This window comes from Pseudorasbora parva, chromosome 7 (assembly GCF_024679245.1).
Source record: "Pseudorasbora parva isolate DD20220531a chromosome 7, ASM2467924v1, whole genome shotgun sequence".
In the NCBI taxonomy this organism is placed as follows: Eukaryota; Metazoa; Chordata; class Actinopteri; order Cypriniformes; family Gobionidae; genus Pseudorasbora; species Pseudorasbora parva.
Window position 1 is genome coordinate 16,581,558 of NC_090178.1, and position 22,010 is coordinate 16,603,567.

At 43.0% G+C, this 22,010-nt stretch overlaps 1 protein-coding gene across 1 annotated transcript in view; it reads right to left on the reverse strand.

Moving 5' to 3' along the window:
• The window catches only part of si:dkey-22o22.2 (neural-cadherin), a 147,831-nt gene that overhangs the window by 77,063 nt on the left and 48,758 nt on the right, over positions 1-22,010 (reverse strand). The gene's annotated exons all lie outside the window — the stretch shown is intronic.

Here is a 22,010-nt window from a genome sequence, read left to right on the forward strand (position 1 = left end):
TGAAAGCACAGCTTCTAATTTCAATACTAGCGAAAAGAGCAGGAGGGATAGAGAAAGCCTTCAGCCACCCTGAGTTCAGTGACGCCTCTCGGCTTCAGACTGTCATTCAGCCCGAGGACGCTCGGCTACAAGAGAGAAATGACATTTCTGTAGAACACGTCATCTCTGACTTCCCCTGTATGTCCTGAGGAAGTCTGCTGTCAGAGACATGATCCGCTCCCTCAGACGGCCTTGGAAGATCAGACGGAGAAAGAAAGGACTTAACACAACAGAAATATCTTTTTTAGGGTGTTTTGGTGTTCTCTTTTTCTCTGCTGTTTGTTTGTTTCCAGACTTACACCGTGTTGTTTTTGGCATTTCGCGCAAACAACAGTGAGAATAAGAAGAAACTTCACTTCTAAGCATCTTGTCAAGAGGGAACATACTACCGTTACCCTCACTTCCTGTCTTTTCATAGCCACGCTTTGGAGTGTGTCATAAAAGAGTGATCGAGGGAGATGCAAGGAAAAGACGAAAGACAAGACGAGAGCAAAAGAGATACAAGGGTCGGGGGGTTGGGTGTCTTGACAATATGTTTCCACGTCTCTTGTGTTGTGATCGTCTATGGAGTCAGGATGTGAAGCGATTGTGGAGAGCTTGTGCAAACGGATGGACTGGAGGTCACGATGAGCAGACAGTCAAATAGATAAAACCACATCAATGCCAGCAGAGCAAAAACATAAACCAACAAAAGCCCACAGATCACTGCACATGTGAAAGTCAACAAAAAGTGACATTATCTATGCAAAAACATGTAAATCCTGTCAAAGTTGCTGTCGGTGTAATCAAATTCTGTTTCTGTCCACTTGCCGCTGTGATTCACTGACGTTTGAGGATAATACAGATAAATGATCAGTGGTCTACATGAGTGAATCTACCAAGATGTATGGTAAATACATGCATGTGTGTGTGTGTGTGTGCGTGTGTGTGTGTGCGTGCATGCGTGTGTGCGTGCGTGTGTGTGTTTAAATCTGCTAGGGTATAATAAGGGAACAAGTTATTTTTTGCGATATTAAAGATACGACAATAAAATGTTATTATAAGAGACAATGAAAAAACACATTTGCATCAAAATCACTGGCAAAATTACTTAATGAACTTTCAACAGCTGACATAAACTCATGGGCATCAATGACTTCAATGAATACTTGACGGCTAACAGAGTAAAGCGACCATTGTAAATCCATTTGTTCTTCAAGCCAAAAGTAGAATGAGCGCTTGAAGTACATGTATGTCAGAAACAGAATAGGGCACCCGTTTACTGTTTTGAATTTGTTGTGTCGTGCTGCATCCAGTGTAAGCAGCATTTCTGAATATAATAGGCTCTATTTGCGTTTGTTGTCATGTTGCACTGCTCACTTCAAGTGTATACACGGTGTAAGAAATATATAATTATATAATTATTAAACTTTTTTAAAATCCACGTCATTTGAATATCACATCATCCCACGTATCCGATATTTGCACTTATAATATTTACATTGTTAACTTAAAATATTTACATTGTACACTGGCGAAACAGCCCAGATGTACTTAACTGGAAAAGGAAGTAAAACGCCGCGATGGACGCAGTCAAAATGATTATTCAATGTTTTACTTTCCGCACTTTTCCACACATCTTTAAAAGGTCTGCAAAACATTTTTCTCGTAAGGCAGAGAAAAAAGAGGAGAACCCTTGACCATTTTTTCCTGCTTACACGTTCACGTCATATCTGATCTGTGACACATGAGAGGAAAAAAATTGGAATTGGGTCACTTGAACCACGTAGTGAAAATTTTGTCAATAGATGAAATGTTAAAAGAGTGATCTTGAGATGAGACCCTGTAGTCGTCTGACTTGACTCATACACTCTTAGACAAAAAGGGTTTATTGGTGTTCTATAGAACCATTGGGTTCTTTACTCAACTCCAAAGAACCTTTTATGCTACAAATGTTCTATAATGACAAGAAATAACCCTTTTGTCACAAAGGTTCTTTAGGCTATATTCATTAACATATTACATTATTCTGCAACATTTTGTAGTTAAATTATTGTAATTCAATTATTGTTTATTAAACTGTTGTAGTAACTTAATATCATATTTTAATCATGCTGATTTTTGGAGGAGAAAAACTGAAACGGCACTCTTCGTGTGATATTGATTAACTACACAAAATGAGATAAATATATACATTTTCTAAGCCCCATATTTTGAATTTTCATTTCCATTCATAAATGCATTTGAATACACTGAATAATGCAGTGAAATGTTTGTCAATAATATGAAATATTCGATACAGAAAGGACAAAACAAATGATAATGAATGAACCCATAAAAGGTTCCATATAGAACCTTTTTCCTGGTTACAAAGAACCCTAAAGGGTTCTTTTGATTTAACCATTAAAAAGGTTTCTATATAGCACTTTAGGGGTTCCAAATATGTAGAACCCTTTAAGGTTCTAAATAGAACCTTTTCTTCTAAGAATGTATGCTGATGTAATACATATTATAAACTTATCATGTGTGTAATGTAAAATGAGAAGACGGACAGATACTGTTTGTGTACTTTAGAGGTCCTACATCTTTAAGTCTCTAAAGATCCACATTCTCCACGTGCACACACAGACCTTAGAAGCGACCCTTCCTACCTCACACTGAGCTCTGTGTGCAGCCCACCACTGCAGTGGCCTAAAGGTCCAACAGATGTGGATCAAACCCCAGCGGCCAACACCCACACCTGAGAGGTTAATGGGCCACAGGCTTAATCAACAAACCTCCAGCATGGAGAGGGCAGTTCAAGGGACGCTGAGGAACTCTGGCCAAGCTTTCAACAAAGGGATCTCTACCCTCTAACTCATCCAGCAGCTGTCACAGTAAGTATCACCGCATCCTGAAGAAAGATAAACACCCCTCGGATAGGCAGAATGAGGGAGGGAGGAAAGTGAAACTAGCATCTTTTAAGCTAGGACGAAAACAACAAGGCCGTCTAGTAATGAAAGAAAGAGTTTTTTCTATTTGTTTCATGACTGGGCATCTTGCTCTTTGTTTAAAAAAACAAAACACTATGGAATCCCAACAGGGATTTCTCGCTCTGTGCAAAAAAACACAATGAAACAATTGCTTGATCTTTTCGGGATCGCAGTTTGCTAGTTCAGATAACGTGAGAACAAAATCTGCGGAGAAAGCGCAAAAGCCTTTGTGCATTTGTTTACGCCTCACTAATCCAAGCTAAGCCCGGATGGCGTTAAAGCAAAGCATTGGATATAATATCCTCCGTGTATAAATAGCTGGTGAATTTCATCTAAGTCCACCCAAAGCTCTGTACTAATTTGAATATCAATACAGAAGATGTCACGGATTGTTATGTAAAAAAAAAAAACAAGACGAAGAGCGGATGAAAAAAGGGGACAGAAACGGTGTGTGCAGTGTGCAGTGTTGTGTTTTCGGCCTAATTTGGTATGCGGTAATTTGGCGAATGGATGTAACAGAAGCCCATGCTGACTGAGGAAAATTAGATTCCATTCAGAAAGACTTAAATGGTCATCAGCATCGAACATGTGCTGTTTTTCTTTTGTTAGCATGTTTGTCTGAATCTAAAAAAGCAACTCAGGCACTGGATGATCAGAAGAATGCAACGTGAATGGATACGGAGTGATGAATGCTGATTCACCATAAGTGCAATACACAAACATCAGGAAAATAGCATTGCTCAAAGTTTGCTCTTACACATTTAACAGATTAAATTTATGCATCATTCATGAATATGCTTTTAGTCTCAAATCCTTGGATAATAAAGCTCAGATGATTTTTTGTAAGAATTAGAAAGAATCTTAATTTGCTCTCAATTTAAAGAGATTTAAAGGGATTAATAGATCCAAAAATGAAAACTCTGTCATCTTTTACTCACTCTTGTGAGTCAATAAAGACTGAGAATTTATATAAAAAATAATTAAAAAAACATCAAATTCTTATTATCAAATGATTTGAAGATTGAAATTAAAGTAATTATTAAATATAAATTGTATTTAATGAAACAATTAGTGATGCATGAATTAAATGATTGAATGAATTGTTATTTAGACTCTTTTGAATCAGTTGATTCAGTCAGCAAACCCTGTATTGTTTGAATGATTCGTTCAAAAACTGGACTGATCCACATCGTGAGCTTTTGAACTGACAGTTCAATGACCCAGTCACAGGTAAAGTTGGTATAAAACTGAAATAGCAAAAGTATTTTTTTTATTTTTTTGACATGTATCTGATTACAGCTTCTCAACAAAAAAAAGTAGGGCAGAACTTAATTTTGTTCATGGGATATTGATTAAATCGTTGGATCATTGTGGTTCGCTATTGTTGCATCTCATGTGAGTGAAAGATTGCCTAGCCCTTGCTCTGAAAAACATCACCAGAGAACAGAAGTCATGGGATATTAGGATATACGGGAATTGTCATTTGTGCCATTGTTGGTCTGTTTGGGAAGGACTTCATCATGTGTTTTCTGACTTCTCAGTCTTTGGTTTGGTCTGAGAAACCACCTTAACAGATGATCTGGAATTACACACACATAGGCGTATAGGGAAAGACTTGCAGGTGTCTTGGTGAATGACAGTGTAGGCCAGGTTGTCATGGTGACTGAGATGGTGCAGGTGTCCCCCTGAGTCAAGTCTCCGTTTTGCAGGGTTAAGTCTTTGTGACATGCAAACGGCACACCGGTGAGCTTGCATAATTGCCTTGCCCTTGCTGGCCTGGCAGAAGCAGTTTTTGCGTTACGGTCTAAAAAGAATTCTTTTCATGCTCAATTAAACACTCAACGATGTATATCTCATTGTTGTGATGACATGCTTTTCCAGGGATGTAATTAAGTTTTCAAATCAGGGCCTTTGTCTTTTTCTCTCTCTCTGTCACCCTCACTCATGAACCACACACTAAAGTTTCTCAGGTGAGACGTCTCACAGATTGAGAGATATGCAAAAAGAAAACCGATTTTTAACATTTACTTTGACTTTCAATTGTAGCTATCTACACATATACATCATCACACAATAGCACCATAACATTTATTTATTTATATTTCAAGTGATTAGATTAGATTAGATTTTAGATTAGAATTAGAATGAATTGCAAATTAAATCGCACATAAAATTTGGCTGAGAAATTACCCACAAATTATCATTTTAAGTCATTATTGTGTTAAATGAGAAAAGCATCTGATAAACATTAAACAAAGTAGCTTTAGAAAAAAACTATTTCATTTGATTTAAACTGTTAGGCTGAGGGTAAGTAAATGACAGAATTTTGGGGTGAACTATACCTAATTTTTTTATTAATATGGAAATATAATTTTTTTTAATAAAAAGCTTTTTTGCTTTTTTAATGAAAAGCTACTCTAAATAAATAAGAAACTAAAACTGCTAGGTTGCAGTAAATGTCTAAATGGGTAAGTCTGTAGCTGCATCCTAATTCAGAGGCTGCATCCTTCTTGGCCACATTTTAAGGGAGATTGCATCACAGCGGGGCAACGAAGGCTGTCCCAATTCAAAGACTCCTTCAGATGTGGCCTCCCATGCATTTCCCATGCAATGAAGGATACGACCATAGACTGTAAAAAAAATATGGACGTAGTGTCCGTGACGTCACCCATAGGATTATAGGATAAGACGCTCTGAAACTTAAAGTAGGGGCGAGCTGGCCGTTGCCATCTTGCGAGCGAGTCATTGCGTGTCACTACCGGATAACAGAAAATGGGCAAAAAGGCGGGATGTGGGTGGAGCTGAGGTGATGCAATGACTATAGACGGCGGATAAATGATCCCTTAATCATGCAGAACTTTAAGGCTTTTATAACGTAAACAAATGAGTTATAAAAAAAAATCACCCCCTCACAGTTGTCATGAAGGTCAAAATTAGCCGTATAGGCCAAAACCACAATTTGTACCAGGCTGTAAACATGTTTTTTTCTGCTGTGAAGTTGGGCATTTTAACATGGGGCTCAATGAGATTCTGCTCCCTTCTGGAGCCTGTGGCCAGTCGATGAATTGCAGCTTACATTACTTCCATATTGGCTTCAAGAGAGATCGTGGGAGGTTGCCGATTGGATACAACAGATGGATCCAGAATTTATTGCGCCAATGACGACAGGATTTTTTTCACAATATTAACTTATTTTTTGAACAGTTGTATAAAATCAATATAACATTTACACTTGGGACAAAAAACAGAACTCGTGTGATATTGCACTCGTTACTCATGTGCTATTGCTTAACTATATCATGATATAAATATGAAACAAAAGCCATACAGGGGCATGCCATTCTATAACTGAATTATATAGGCTACATCACACAGTGAGCTGTTTCCCTGCTTCAGGTTCGTCACCAATCAACTGCATGAAATGTATAAACTATGTAGGTTTGGGGACGTGGCGGGTACGTTAGATGCATTAATCATTTAAACGTGTTATTTTTTCCCTATAACTAATTAATTCACTTAATGCATTAAATTGACATACCTTATAAGACTCGAAGAGAAACATATTTGTGAGGCCTTTTGATCAGGGAAAAAATGCTTGGCACATAAATGTCTCATTGTGTCTAATCTTGCAGTTGTCTAAAACTCTTGAGATATTAAAAAGACCTCATTCATGATGAGCAAGAGAGTGATATCTCACACTGAGCAGGGTGAAAGGACTACAGCTTGATGAACCTAACACCAAAACGCACACACAAAGGGAAAGAGAGCATGATCGTTAGTGTAGGTGTGTAAGTGTGCATACTAATCCGTAGGCAGTGATAGAGGGCAGTGTGCGACACAGACAGGGCCTCATTATTGAAGTACTGTGTGTGTGTTTGTAGACTGTGGGGGCTGTTCTGACCCAGCCAAAGCACGAAAGCACAGCGCATCCTAATTAATGATCTCGAATTGTGGCCCACTTTTATTCATATCATACTACACACACACAGCAAAACTATTTCACCCTGACAATGCTCATAAAAGCACGCTACTATATAATACACCTTTGCTCATGATAGCAAACCATATATTGGTTCATTTTTCACTACTGTTCAAAGGTTTGGGGTCAGTTTTCTGCTTCATTTGTTTAACAAAGCAGAATTGAAATCTTTCCAAGCACCCTCTTGGGTACATATATACTGTATATCTTTTTAGAAGTCACTGATTTATAATGTCAAAAGCACAGTAATAGAAAATTTGATCTACTTCTCTCTGAAACATGTTTTACAGGGAGAAATCCACCACAAAGCCACTTTTAACATGCTGTTTCTCTCCTCCGCTCTCATTTAGACACAGTTGTTGAAAAAGAAACACACAATTCAGACACACGCTTCCACGCATCATACACATTCACAAAGTTTCCTGCAGGTTAATTAAGCCCATTTTTCACTGCTGATGAGAGCATGCAGAGAGAGAGATGAGGGGAGGAACTAAACACATATAATTATGTTTCCTCTGTTCTGTTGATTTCAAACCGACATCTGTGTGGGATGTTCTTACACACACATGCACACACACTGTCCTTGTCTTTCACTGACAAATGCAACTGTTCTATTCTCTTCTATGTTATATCAAAGCTCGGGCATGTTGTATATTTCATACACTGTCATCTGAAATACAAGCAATACTGCACCGGGGGGGAAACAGAGGGGAAAACAGACTTTAAAAAAGGAGAGAGAGAGCAGTGGAACTCTTAGACAGAGGGGAGAAACCACTCAGATAAATGCAACAACATGACTACGAGATAGATCCTCCATCTTGTGATGTGTATTCTCTTTCTCCCTACCCTTTTTTCCTCTCGCTGTTTATTTCCTTTTCATTTCATCGACTGGGATCTGATTGAAAGCCCCGAGGCTGTTTGTGGACACACGTCCTCAATCCACAATGAAATACAGCAGGAGCCGCCATGCAGGACAGCACAGCACTGACCAAAACCACAAATACAATCACAAACATACATCCGCTGTCCTAAACTGGTCACAAACCGTTCCTCCTTTCTGTAGCAATTAAAACCATATTTCTGACAAAATAAAGTCAAGTCACCTTTATACAGTACATATTGTTTCAAAGCAGCTTTAAATGGATAAACAGGTACTGATTCAGTGATCCAAACAGAGTTCAGTTATACTGTCTCCTATCTAAAAAGTAATGTGTCATTGTTCAGCAGAGGTTAGTACAGTGTTGATTCAGTTTCATTCTATGTAAAGATCAATTATGAAATGAGTTAAATAACAAAAGAAATTCAGGTATGCAGTCAGCTCTAGGCTCGACTCGGAAGAGGACACCCCCAGCCTTGTCTAGTTCCATGGGCTGCGACGTTGAAACATCAAGGTAACTCTCATGATTGGGCATGGGACACAAGCTCAGGTTTGACCATCCAGTAGCTGGCCACCTTAGATGAGGGTGTCAAATGTTGAAAGGCCAAAACATCCCCTGCTTCAAAGGCTACACTATAGATGAGGTGTCCTGAAATTTAAATCTTTCCCACATCTAAGATACAGTTCTAACGCCACTCTCAACATCAAGGCAAACCTCACGTGCATACCATCCATTGGCATAATGGTCCTCCCGTGTTTCATGATTATGAGCTATAAAGAAGTGCTGTAGAAAACTGTGATGTCATTGTCCAGCTCTGTTCAGTTCAGTTCCCTATATCGAGGGAACTCAACACTGCGTCGTCGAGTGACGACACTCTGGGAACGCCCCCAGCGTGACGGCTCTGAAGTATGAATGAAATCAGCCACCAATCCGATTGGTGCAACGTCGTGACGTAACCGGCGACGGCGTACACGGAAGCTATAAGAAGGCGCCGCCCCAAACAACAGACAGTCTTTGCTCTTCAGCGAGGCGCTCTGTGTGAATATTGTTTGTCTATTTACTGTTGTCTGTCTGAATATCAGTCCCTTTTTCGAATAAGCATGGCAAGCGAGCAATTTAGAAGGTGTGTTCATCCGTGCCCGCGCTCTATCACGGGCTCGGACACACACCAGCTGTGTGTGCAGTGTCTCGGAGCGCAGCACGCTCAGGCGGCGCTTGAGGGTGCCGCCTGCAGCGAGTGTGAGAGGCTGCCGCTCCGGGTGCTGCGCTCACGGCTGGCCGTCTTCACCGAAGGCGGTCAGGCTCGCGAGCCCCGTGGGTCTGGTCCCGCGTCTGTTGAGGCAGCGCGGCGGCGTAGATCCTGGGGCTCACAACTGGATCTCGCGACGGGAGGCGGGCATGCTGAGGCATCTTCCCAATCCTCGTCCGATGATTCAGACGCTCTTCCGCCTCGTGAGAAAGCCCGCGCTGCGGCTTCTTCCCACGAGGTTGATAACCCAGTGCTGATGCTGTCTGATTCCGAGGGATCAGATCAGTTCAGCCTGGAGGCGGGCGGAGTGCAGGTGAATTCACCTCTTCACTCTCCCGCTCAAGAAGAGCTGGTGGACGTGCTGACACGTGCTGTGGCCAAACTCAGTATCGACTGGCCACAGGAAGAGGTGGAAGTCCAGCCTGTGAGCAGGTTGGATGGACGCTTCTTCAAAAAGCGTGCTCAGCCGCCACGCAGGGGCTTGCCGTTTTTCCCGGATTTGCATAACGAGTTGTGCAAATCATGGGGAAAACCATACTCGTCGCGCCTATCGACACCCCCAGTTCTCGACTTCGGGTGTGTCGTGGGCGCGGCTGAGGCTGGTTATGGGATGCTGCCTCGCGTCGAGGAGGCGTTAGCGAGCTATCTGTCTCCCGAGGCAGCAGCGTCCCTGAAAGCCCCTGTCCTGCCCACCAAGCCATGCAGGGACACGTCGTCCCTGGTGGGCAGGGCGTATCGAGCGGCCGGTAGAGCTGGTAGTTGCCTGCACACCATGGCGGTACTGCAGGCATACCAAGCTGAGCTCCTCAAAGAGCTAGATGAGGGAGAGGGTCCGTCTCCGGACGATATTACAGAGCTGCGGAAAGCTACCGACTTGTCTCTCCGCGTCACCAAAGAGACGGCCCGTGCTATCGGCCGCTCTATGGCTGGCATGGTGTGCGTGGAGAGGCACCTGTGGTTAAACCTGTCGGGGATGAAGGAGAAGGAGAAATCCTTCCTTCTGGATTCCCCGATAGCTCCTGTGGGTCTCTTCGGCGACGCAGTCAATAGCGTTGTCGAGAGATTCCAGGAGGTGAGGAAACAGTCGGCGGCTTTCCGGCAGTATCTCCCTCGCCGCCAGGGGCCTCCTGTAGCCAGCAGGGAGGTCTCTGGTGGCCAGTCCCGGCCCTCCACCAGCGCCCACAGACAGGCGCAAAAGGAGAGCGTCGCTTCCCGCGCCCCTCCCGAGGGAGCCTGGCAAAGGAGGCGACGTTCTCGCCAGAAGTCTTCTAAGCCAAAGGGCGACTTGAGGGAAGTCCTTCAGGCGAAGAAGGCTTCTGGCAAGCGGTCCTAGCTGCGGCAGGATCGCTCAGAGCTGGCCCTCCCGGGGGCGGACGACCGAGGTCGTTCCGAGCCCGCAGCTCTGGGGAAATCGATGTTGTGTTCCCGCCGTTAACAACGCTTCGGGCCTCATCGGTTTCCCGCGTACGTGCGCCGTCCCAGCCGCCTCGAAATCGACCTGCGGCGGGGCAGCGAATGCGTGCGCACACCGAAAATCCTCCCCGACTAAGCTCTGCCGGGTGGCCGCTTCAGGGGGTCGGGCAGGGGGTTCGGTGGGTACCAGAGACCAGCCTCGAGAGGCTGGTTCCCCTAGTAGAATATATCGGCGCATGGATGTGCCTCCCGAATATTTCTGCTTGGGTCCTGAGTACAGTGGGAAGGGGGTACAGATTGCAGTTCAGAGTTCCACCACCGAAGTTCAGCGGGGTGGTCTGGACTGTGGTCCCCCCGGCCCAGAGGCAGGTTATGGAACAAGAAGTGCAGTCTCTGCTGGTCAAGGGGGCGATAGAGAAAATCCCTCCGCCAGACAGGGAGTCGGGCTTTTACAGCCGTTATTTCATTGTTCCCAAAAAGGGTGGAGGCTTACGTCCAATATTAGATCTGAGGTACTTGAATCGGTCTCTGAGGAGATTCAGGTTCAAGATGCTCACAATTCAAATGATAGTGAATCTGATCCAGTTCGAGGACTGGTTCGTCACGATAGATCTAAAGGACGCATATTTTCATGTCTCCATCCTTCCTGCCCACAGGAAGTTCCTGAGGTTCGCTTTCGGGGGCGAAGCGTACCAATATCGGGTGCTTCCTTTCGGTCTAGCTCTTTCCCCTCGCACCTTCACGAAGTGCATGGATGCAGCTCTGGCCCCTATGAGGCTGCAGGGCATCCGTGTGCTGAATTACATCGACGACTGGCTCATTATGGCAAAGTCGCGCGAGATGGCGATTCGGCATCGAGATGTCGTTTTAGCCCATCTCAGGTGCTTGGGGCTGAGACTGAACACGGCCAAGAGCGTGTTGATACCCACCCAGAGGACCACGTTCCTCGGGGTGGTATGGGACTCAACCTCGATGCGGGCGAGCATGTCTCCCGCACGGGTGGGTTCTATACTGGCGGAGGTCTCAGGGGTGAAGCTAGGCCACAGCCGCACTGTGAAGCAGTTTCAGAGACTGCTGGGACTCATGGCAGCAGCATCCAACGTAATTCCGTTGGGTCTGCTATACATGAGGCCCCTCCAGTGGTGGCTAGGAACCAAGGGGTTTTCCTCGAGGGGAAAACCTTTCCGTATGATCAGGGTAACGCGCAGATGCCTTCGTTCCCTCGTTATATGGAAGGATCCGAGGTTCCTGTCCCAAGGGCCTGTGTTAGGAGCGTTATGTTGCAGGAAGATCCTTTCAACAGACGCCTCCCTCACGGGCTGGGGCGCGGTCATGGAAGGCCGGTTCATGAGGGGTTCGTGGGGACCCCAACATTCCTCCTGGCACATAAATTGCTTGGAAATGTTGGCGGTTTACAAAGCTTTGAGAAGCTTTCTCCCAGACCTTCACGGCCACCATGTCCTGATACGATCCGACAATACGTCGGTGGTATCGTATCTCAATCACCAGGGGGGTCTGAGGTCACGCCCACTATGCAGGTTGGCGCTTCAGATCCTCCTGTGGTCCCAGGGGAAACTGTCGTCTCTCAGAGCGATGTATGTCCCAGGGGACCAGAACCAGGGAGCAGATGTCCTGTCGAGGCAGGGGCTGAGGCCCGGGGAGTGGCGGCTCCACCCAGAGGTGGTGGAGGCCATGTGCAAGAGGTTCGGCCCAGTGGAAGTGGATCTGTTTGCTTCCGTAGAAACGACCCACTGCCCACTGTGGTTCAGCCTCAGGCCTCCGGCCACCGTTGGGGCTGGATGCCATGACACAGACGTGGCCGAGGCAGCGTCTGTACGCATTTCCCCCGATCGTTCTGCTCCCGGGAGTTCTAGAGCGAGTCCGCCGGGAGGGCGTCAGCCTCCTATTAGTGGCACCCCGGTGGCCGTCCCGAGCTTGGTTCTCCGACATTGTGGCACTTCTAGACGGAACCCCGTGGCAGGTCCCTCTGAGGAGGGACTTGCTGTCTCAGGCAGGGGGTGTGATTTTCCACCCCAGGCCAGAGTTGTGGAACCTCTGGGTCTGGCCTCTGAGGGGGCACAGTACCTAGAGGAGGGTCTGCCACAAGAGGTCGTTGAGACCATTCTCAGCTCTAGGGCTCCCTCTACGAGGAAACTGTATAGCCTAAAGTGGAATGTCTTCACTAGCTGGTGTAGAGAAAGGGGGGTGGACCCAGTTGACTGCGCAGTCGCTTCAGTACTGGAGTTCCTCCAAGACCGTTTCTCCGCTGGTTTGACCCCATCCACTCTGAAGGTGTATGTGGCAGCCATAGGGGCTTTCCACTCGCCTTTGGAAGGGGGCCCTTTGGGTAGACACCACTTGGTTGTGCGTTTTCTCCGTGGGGCTAGGAGATTGAGGCCTGCGGCTCATCCCAGAGTCCCGGCTTGGGACCTGGCAGTGGTTCTGGAAGGGTTGGCTGAGGCCCCCTTCGAACCGTTGGAGTCGGCTGAGGCGAGGAATCTGACCCTGAAGGTAGCATTTCTCCTCGCCATCACTTCTCTGAGGAGAGTGGGGGACCTCCAGGCATTGGCGGTCACGCCTACTTGCTTGGAGTTTGCCCCGGGCGGGGTGAAAGCTATCTTGCATCCCAGACCGGGTTACGTGCCCAAGGTCCCATCTTCAGGGATGGGGTCAGTATTTCTTCAGGCTTTTCATCCTCCGCCTCACGCGACGGCAGAGGAAGCTAGGCTGCACCTGCTCTGCCCGGTTAGGGCATTGAGGATCTATCTAGACAGGTCGGCTCAATGGAGGAAATCGGACCAGCTTCTGGTGTGCTTTGGCCCCCCTAAGAAAGGGTTGCCTGCGGCGAGACAGACTATTAGTAACTGGATCGTGCAGGCGATAGCCACGGCTTATCGGGTGCGCAATATGCCTTCACCCATGGCCGTGAGGGCTCACTCTACGAGGGGCTTGGCCTCCTCGGTGGCCCTCCTTTCGGGAGCCTCACTTATTGAGATTTGTGAGGCGGCGGGTTGGGCTAATCCACACACCTTTATAAGATTTTATAAGCTGGACCTCCCGGCTACGCCGGGTGCTAGAGTGCTTGCGTCCTGAGTGTGCCTGGGCTCCAGCTTCACACCAGGATGGGCGTGTCTCGGTGTGGCATAGTGGGTATTGACGTTCCCAGAGTGTCGTCACTCGACGACGCAGTGTTGAGTTCCCTCGATATAGGGAACGTCTCGGGTTACTATTGTAACCCTTGTTCCCTGAGAGGGAACGAGACACTGCGTCTCGTCGCCACACCTACACGTAGAGCGCTCGCTTCATCGCAAAGGCTGTCTGTTGTTTGGGGCGGCGCCTTCTTATAGCTTCCGTGTACGCCGTCGCCGGTTACGTCACGACGTTGCACCAATCGGATTGGTGGCTGATTTCATTCATACTTCAGAGCCGTCACGCTGGGGGCGTTCCCAGAGTGTCGTCACTCGACGACGCAGTGTCTCGTTCCCTCTCAGGGAACAAGGGTTACAATAGTAACCCGAGACGTTCTCATCCAATAGTGTCAGTAAAACAATAATATTGCTGAATATTAAGTGCCCTCAACTAAGCAAGCCAGAGGAGACAGTGGAACCCAAACTCCATCAGTGAAAGAAATGGAGAACAAAAGCTTTGGGAGTTCTCCTCTGGAGAAATGAACCAACAAAGTGTGGTTATGATTCCAGACTGCATCACAAATTAGATTTTGGATTGGTATCATTCAGAATATTTCATCCAATTCCTTCAGTTAGAAAATTGAGAAATCGTTCAGAAATTAACCATTTTCACTTGATTAAATGGCTCATTGAAGACAAATGGTTCACCAAATAAACTAAAAGCTGGTGGAGACCTGACTGAGCTGGTAGACAATCTTGGTCAAAGACCCTAACCGAAAAACTAGAACATACTATATCACTGAAGTCATAGTTGAGGTTTAAGATGTTGGTAAGTTTGTTGCTGGTGTAGCTGAGTCTGTTTCTAGTCAGCCAATTAAATCATGTGTCCATATCAGTTCAGCTTGGACCAGCTACCATGTTTCAAAACCTCGCTGAACCATCTTAAGCTGTAACAACCTGGTTTTCCAAAGGAGGGTCAAAGTGAAGTGATGTCTAATTTCATAATCTTGTTCTGTAGATGATTAAAGTGTGTCAGTAAGTCAGCTGGGAATAAGATGCTGTCTGACAACAGAGAAAGGGAAATAAAAAGAGAGATACAGTAAAAGGCTTAGAAACATGGAAGGCAAGCTCCTCTCTCTGACCACTCGTGGGCGAATCAAAGCCCAGTCAGCACAACACAGAAACTCAATTAGAGGCTCTGCATGTGTGTGCAAGGGTTACGACTGCTGAGTCCTAAGGTGAGATAATGACCACGATCAGCACCAGCACACACCTCTGAAAGGAAGCCCGCCAGTCCGGCACACACACTCTCACTCTCCCGGATGGAGTGGAGCTGTTATATCAAAGGATGTCTCATTACCTCTGATGTGCTCAAACTCAGACCTGGAGTCATTAAAGGGCGAGAGAACTCCTCTATGTCCCCTCTCACATGCTCTGTGATACATCTGGGCAGTGTGAAACCAAAAAGAGGTGGTGGCAAAGCAAGTTAACTTGTTGGGCTAATTTGGGATGTACCGAAATGAAAATTCTGGGTCGAAACCGAAAATTATGTATGCACTTGGCCAAAAACTGAAACCAAAAATGACTTATTGACTTAATATATATATATATATATATATATATATATATATATATATATATATATATATATATATATATATATATATATATATATATATATATATATATATATATATATATATATATATATACTTTTGTGCATAATTAATTATTACACTTTTTAATTAAATTAAATGATGTTACATAAAAACAACAAATCTACATAAAATGTAGTAATTTTTTTATTGGCTTGTCTTTAAAGTAATGCACCAAAATTGGACAGAAAATATATTTAAATAATATTAAATATAAATATATAAATATCAATATAATCAATAAGTTTTGTGGTGTCAGTAGGCTTACATTGCTCAGTTTTTGTCAGTAAACTTTTTGTGTTGCCAAAATACACAAAAATGTTTAATTATAAGAAATGGTATACCATGGTATACAATACACCAAAATGAATAAATAAGCAGTGACGCTGCTTTAGGGGTGTTCACCCACCACTGGGTTAAAGCGATACAGCAAGGGCATCTGTTTACCACAACGTACCATCAATATGTGATCAAAGGCCTGTGCCCTCCAACGAGAGGTTGTTTTTGTCTCAGGTTGTTCACACACATCATCTCACACATCAAGGTGTTTTTCTCCCATGTGGCATAGAGGTGCTCTGCAGAACTCTTCTGGATCTATGAGATACCTGATACTGGATCCATCTTTCCACTCTCCCCCTTACTATGAGGAATTAAATCGATCGCTTGGGTTGTGAGCAGTGGACAAACCCCAAACAGCATCTTTCCCTTTGATGCTGCCGCTGAAACTTCGGTTTCATTTCGCCTCTGCAGAAACTCAATTACTCCGGTGGAGTTGGACAGGCTTTACTGAAGAGGGGACGATGGGAAACATTTTTTTAAATTGAAGTCAGAAGAACTGCAGGCACCCTTCCACCATTGAGATCTGCTTGGTTTCTCCCACTCAATTAATCTAAAGTCACTTTATAGACTACAGCCTGCAAGTCTTCTGCTCCATTTGTTCTTTCTGCTCCTTCATCAGAATGGGCCGCACGGTAACCATGTGGTAAAAGTCATATTAAATGAGTCAATCTGTTATACATAGGCTGACTCTGCCCTGTCACTGCTGGGGTTTAGCAAGACACGTCTCTTTCCATATGTTCTCAAAGGAAGTACAATCCTCTTTACATGCTTCCTCTGACAAAATATCCTATTGTAAATAAAACTCACCAATAAGATCTTGTTCTGATTCTTTCCTCCTAGACAGTGAGAAGATAATAAAAAACAAATGGAAACTTATACTTTTCAGGTACTTCTTTAAAAGAATAAAATACTCTGACATTTCTCATCTAGAGGCTCAATAATGTCTCAAACTGTGCTCAGATTTGAGCAATCATAAGTCTAATACGTCAATATGAACTCAAATATTTCAAGGCCAAATAATATTAATCCACATAGTTTTATATACAAATTCTATACAGGGTAGAGTACACTCACTTTAAGCAATATATACTATATACCTGTAGCAAATCTTCCTGATTTTTATTTCAGCATAAAGTGTTACTATATTAATGCTCAGGGGCCTCATTTATAAACGTTGCGTACCCCATTCTCCACGCAATAATTGGTATAGCAAACTTGACGGGAAAATGTGCAATCCTTCACGCAAGCTCCAAACAACATTTTTCTCCTCTTTTCCACCTCGCCATCGATTACTTCGACTTGAAGTTACGTTTGTTTGATTTCCTCTGTGTTTGCCATGATTTTGCAATCGATGAATTAACTTGGGCGTTTCAAGGACTATTTATGGGCAACTACACTAAAAAAAATTCAGGTCTCCAACTTAAAATTTTCAAGTGACTGATCACATCTAAATTTTTCAGTTAGCCGAATTGAATTTCTGTGAATTAAATTGCATCAATTCACAGAATTTCAATTCAGCCAACTGAAAAATGTATCAATTCATAGAATTTTAATTCGGCCAATTGAAAAAATTTGATGTAATTGATTTCAATTGGAGCCATTTTTTTTTCTTTTTTTACAGTGTATGGGTGTGACATGAAGCCACAAAAGCTGAGTTACATTTAGAATTAATTGAGATTTATTAATGGAAAACTGTGTAGGATGTGCGTGCGCACAGTTTTTTAAATCCGAATATTTCTGTGCGTACGCACGTCCTATGTTTCACCTGTATGCCACTTTTGACACAAATCCTACACAAAGTTTTATAAATGAGGCCCCAGGTCCTTATATAAAGTTGGATATATAAATGTGTATCTGTATATAGAATATGGTAGTCGATATACTCCACAGCTTGATTGCGTGACTATATTAACGCTCGGCTCTAATCTGTGAAATGTGACTCTAAGGCATAACGATATTAAAGGGTTTTTTATACTGTTGACTTTTTATACTGATAACTTATGACATCCATGTGGTTTTTACATTCAAAAACATCATAATGAATAAATAAAGCTATTTTCTACACTGGTTCTGATGCTATCTCCAGAACTATATATATAATGTATTTCATCAAAAAGCACCACACTAGCAATAAGAAATTTGACTCAGCAAGCTCCATGTGCAATAGTGAAATTGTTTCATCGGATGCTTTTAAATACTCCTGTGGATACGACAGTCAGTACCTACAGCTTATTCAGACAAACAAATCAATCTGTTCTTCAGGGAGCTTAATTCCTTTGTAATGTAAGACAGGTGTGGTGGAAAGAAAGGCTCAGTCCATGCGGAGCACTTAAACAATGAATGGCAAAGATAAAATAAGAGGAAGAATGGGGGGAAAAACACACAGATATGTTCTCGTCGAGCTTAATCTTCCAAACTGCATGTAATAATCCAGCTGTTTTTAAGCCCTATAAACCACCTCAAAGAAAGACATAAGAGAAATGGAGACAGAGAGAGTGTAGACTCAAGAAGTTAGAATATAGTACTTCCCATTTTTCACATTACACCCTCAGGACACATTCTCAATAATTCACCAGTCCTCACATTTACAATAACGGGTCCCTGAATAAAGACTATTTTCAGTGTGGTTTTCATCATCAAGCAAATGTCTCAGATCCACATTTCATAAGCTCTGTGGAAATCGACCAATCTAAAACATGGAAACTGTCACTTAAATTATGAATATCTGAGAACTTTTGTTCAGCATTAAAAAATAAAGCCATGAAAAATTGATGTGAGGGCTCATATCATATTTATGATTTATGCCAGGAAATTTCTTTAAAAAAAGCCACAATCAGAGGTTCTGTGCTGCATTGTGTGAGTGTGTGTGTATGTGTGTGTGCGTGTGTGGTTTTATTACATCAATATGATGAAGCTTGAAGAAGAAAGAGGAGTTTTTCTACAGGATTGGAACCCTTCTCAGGTTTGGATTAAATGGACAATGAGAATCTCAATGAACTGGATTCACCTGGATTATAAAGGTCATTATCGCTTAACTATTGACCCATTTCTAAATGCAACAATTGGCTATGCATCAATAATTATTTTCCTGATAAATAAAAAATAAATGGCAGACATTAAAATTGTATACTGTTTTGTCTAAATAAAACATTAAAAACTAAAATGGTGTAAAAAGACCACATATTGTAATGTACAGTATGACAAATGTACATTTATTTAAACATTTGCTAAAGATTACATTTAATTACAATTTTTTATAAAATGATTAGTGTTTTTAAAAGATTAAATATGAGTGAGCAATAGATTTTATTGAATTAAAAAAAATATGAATTTATAAAAATAAAAATAAATCTACAATATGGTACCGATATATTATGCATCCTTGGCAACCACATGGAAAAACAAGCTTCTGCAGTTAGAAGCTTGTGTAGACTACAATGTAAGTCTATCTAAGCTAACGTCTCTGTCTGTCTCTCCATCTGTCTGTCCACCTCTCACTATGTTTGTGAGCAAATATTCATTAAACTTCCAGCAGAGCTGTCGACCATTAGGCTCTGTCTCAGGATAAAGCTTGTTAACGGCTCCACGTTCTGCCGTGTTAAACACAGGCCACGCACAAAGCGTTCTGCGCCAGCACATGCAAATGCATGTTAAGTCATGCAAATGAGGAGCATAATTGCTGTTCTTTGTTGAAATGTGCATTTCAGGCCTCAACGTTTCTACAGAGAACAACAGAGGAGAGAGAGAGAGACTGAAAAAAGAGAGTGAGAAAGAGATTTGCTCTTCATTATTCATTAGCGAATCATATGTCTGGCAAGATTTACGATGCTCCAACATGAGAACAAACAAAGTGGTTCCTTCCATCACTCATGCATAGCGCACTGGAAAAAAAATATATATATATATATTTATGGAAAACATGTAGTGCAGGATTTGTGCCAAAACATAATTCCAATTTAACGATAGCAATTATAGACACAGATAATGACCCAAAGCCCTCAGAAACCAAAGGAGGGCTTGTGTGCTTGTAAGAAAGCTCATTTCCTCCAGGCTGAATGTGCTTGTATTTGTCTTTAACCCCTGTTGAGGCTACACTCTCTCTTTTGAATGGAGAAGCGCCATGCTGGAACGAGTCAGCGTACGCTGGGCTAGTTGAGCTTAGTGGCAAATCCTGAAAAACTTCCAGCCATTCATCCAGCCCCCGGAGTCCCCGCAGGGAAATCGCGGAGCTCCACCGCCAACATTCCCATGTCCCATTCAGGTGAAATACTCCCCTCCGTGTCTAGATTTTCCACTCAAGTGATTCTGTGAAGAAGTGGCACACAGAGCTGGATAGGACCTTGGCAAACCCGCTGGGCTAGTCTACAAAAAGCAGACGCACACATGGGCGCATGAATGGCAATGTTTTCAAACACTGGACGATGAAGAGAAAGCAGATCTGCTCAAATTTGGAGGAGATGAAAGGTACCTACAGCTGCGCCGCAAATTAGGTTCGGGTTGCCCCTTCTGACCGTCTGATGCAGGACTGGCACATGTACCAAAACAAACATGCTGTTAGTGTTAACTAAAACTATCAAAATGCTTTTTGACAATTAAGAAGCTAAAATAAATTAATAAAAAATGATTAGATAAAAATTAGATAGAAATTTTAAATTGCTAACAGCTAACTGAAATAAGTTTCAGTACTAAAATGACTAAACCTAAAACTGAAACAAAACAAATTAAGATAGAAAATTACCTTTCTAGTTTAAAAAAAAACTAATAATAAATTAAATAAACCAAAGCTATAGAGAAATATAAAAACATGACAAAAGCACATAGCAAAATTACTAAAATTAAAAAGAAAACTAAAAAATCTAATTCAAAACATTAATAAATACTATTGATAATACTAAAATAGGTCAGTACCCCACCACCCCCCAACTTAACTAAACACACACAACGCGGCTCAATCTGCTTCCCTGAAGAGCAAAGACATGGCTCGGTGATCAAACAGAAGATTTGTCTTTTTGTTTGCACAAATGGCTACCAAATTTGGCTAAATAAAGAGCGCTAAGCCGGCTGTGGATTTAGGAAGGTTGGCGATTTCAAAAAGCGGACAACTTGTGAAGAGAAGCCAAACAATGACTGTGAGAATTGATAAATCTGGCCTATAATCTCACTGAGCGGCTTCCTTTCCTACAGGAGGACAGAATCATGGGAAAGTCGTCAAAGTCTACCTCAAATATTTTGAGCTGGTCTCCTTCTCTCTCACTTGTTTCAATCTTTTATAAGTGCATGAAGTGTGACTTCAAGACTTCAGGGCCTGTGGAGACAGGATTATATGCTGGTGTTGAGTTCTCACTCTGGGATCTGAAGTATGATTAAGGAAGCCTCCATCTCTGCCCCCGTCACCTCTTCTCTGTTCCCCATGCATCCCTTTCTTCTCTCTCTCTCTCTCCTGTTCCTTCAGTACTCACTTCTTTTTTACATTCCTCTCACTTTGGCTCCGAGATATCTGACAAAAACGGCAGAGCTTTATGAAATTCAAGTCGTGGTAAGGCTCTAATCGAAAGCCAGAGTCTCCCTCTGCTTGTTTAAAGCATCTCACTGCTGGGAGGCAGCTAGATAAGAAGCAACCACTCAAACCAGCTCTCCAATCGGATTTCCAGTGATAAAGTTGTTTACTTCACTCCTCTGCTCTTTTCTCCTCTCACGCTCTTACTGAAGCTGTCTAGCTTCTGAGATGCTACAGGGAGCCATTGGCAGACGAAGTTTAGCTTAAAACAAAGACTTCAGAAAGTTGTCCACAGGCTAGACGTTTGTCTGAAATGATAGATGGTGCAGAACAGTGACAGATGGGTACTGGTGGTCCTGGTGTGGACGTGGAGAAGGGGAGGAAAGTAAAGATGCACCAACATTGCTCTCAGCAGCAAGACTCAAAATTCACACATCATCACTTGTTGCTTTGCTTTTTCGTCAACTCTATTTTATTTTCAAACCTGTCCTTTTCTATTCACTGACAAGACCAAAAGGAAAACATGACATCAATTTTGACCCTATTTACTGTACAAAACCAATTTCTGATCAGTAAAATGATTTTTCACATGTTGTCTGTTTATTTTTAAGCACCTAACAACATAAAATATGCCAATACACACTCTGACTAATGTTAGTTGTAATTAAACCTTTGTATTCTATGCAATGTTGCAACACTTAGAGTCATTTGCAGTGTGCCGGTTACATAAACGTGGGTGATGAGCCAATTACAGTGTGTAATCTAACAAGAACCTGCTGCCATGTCGTGAGATCTATCTCATCCAGCTCATAAGCTCATGACTGTGACTCAGCATGCACACATACACACACTTTCATGCACACATACACACACAAAAATCAA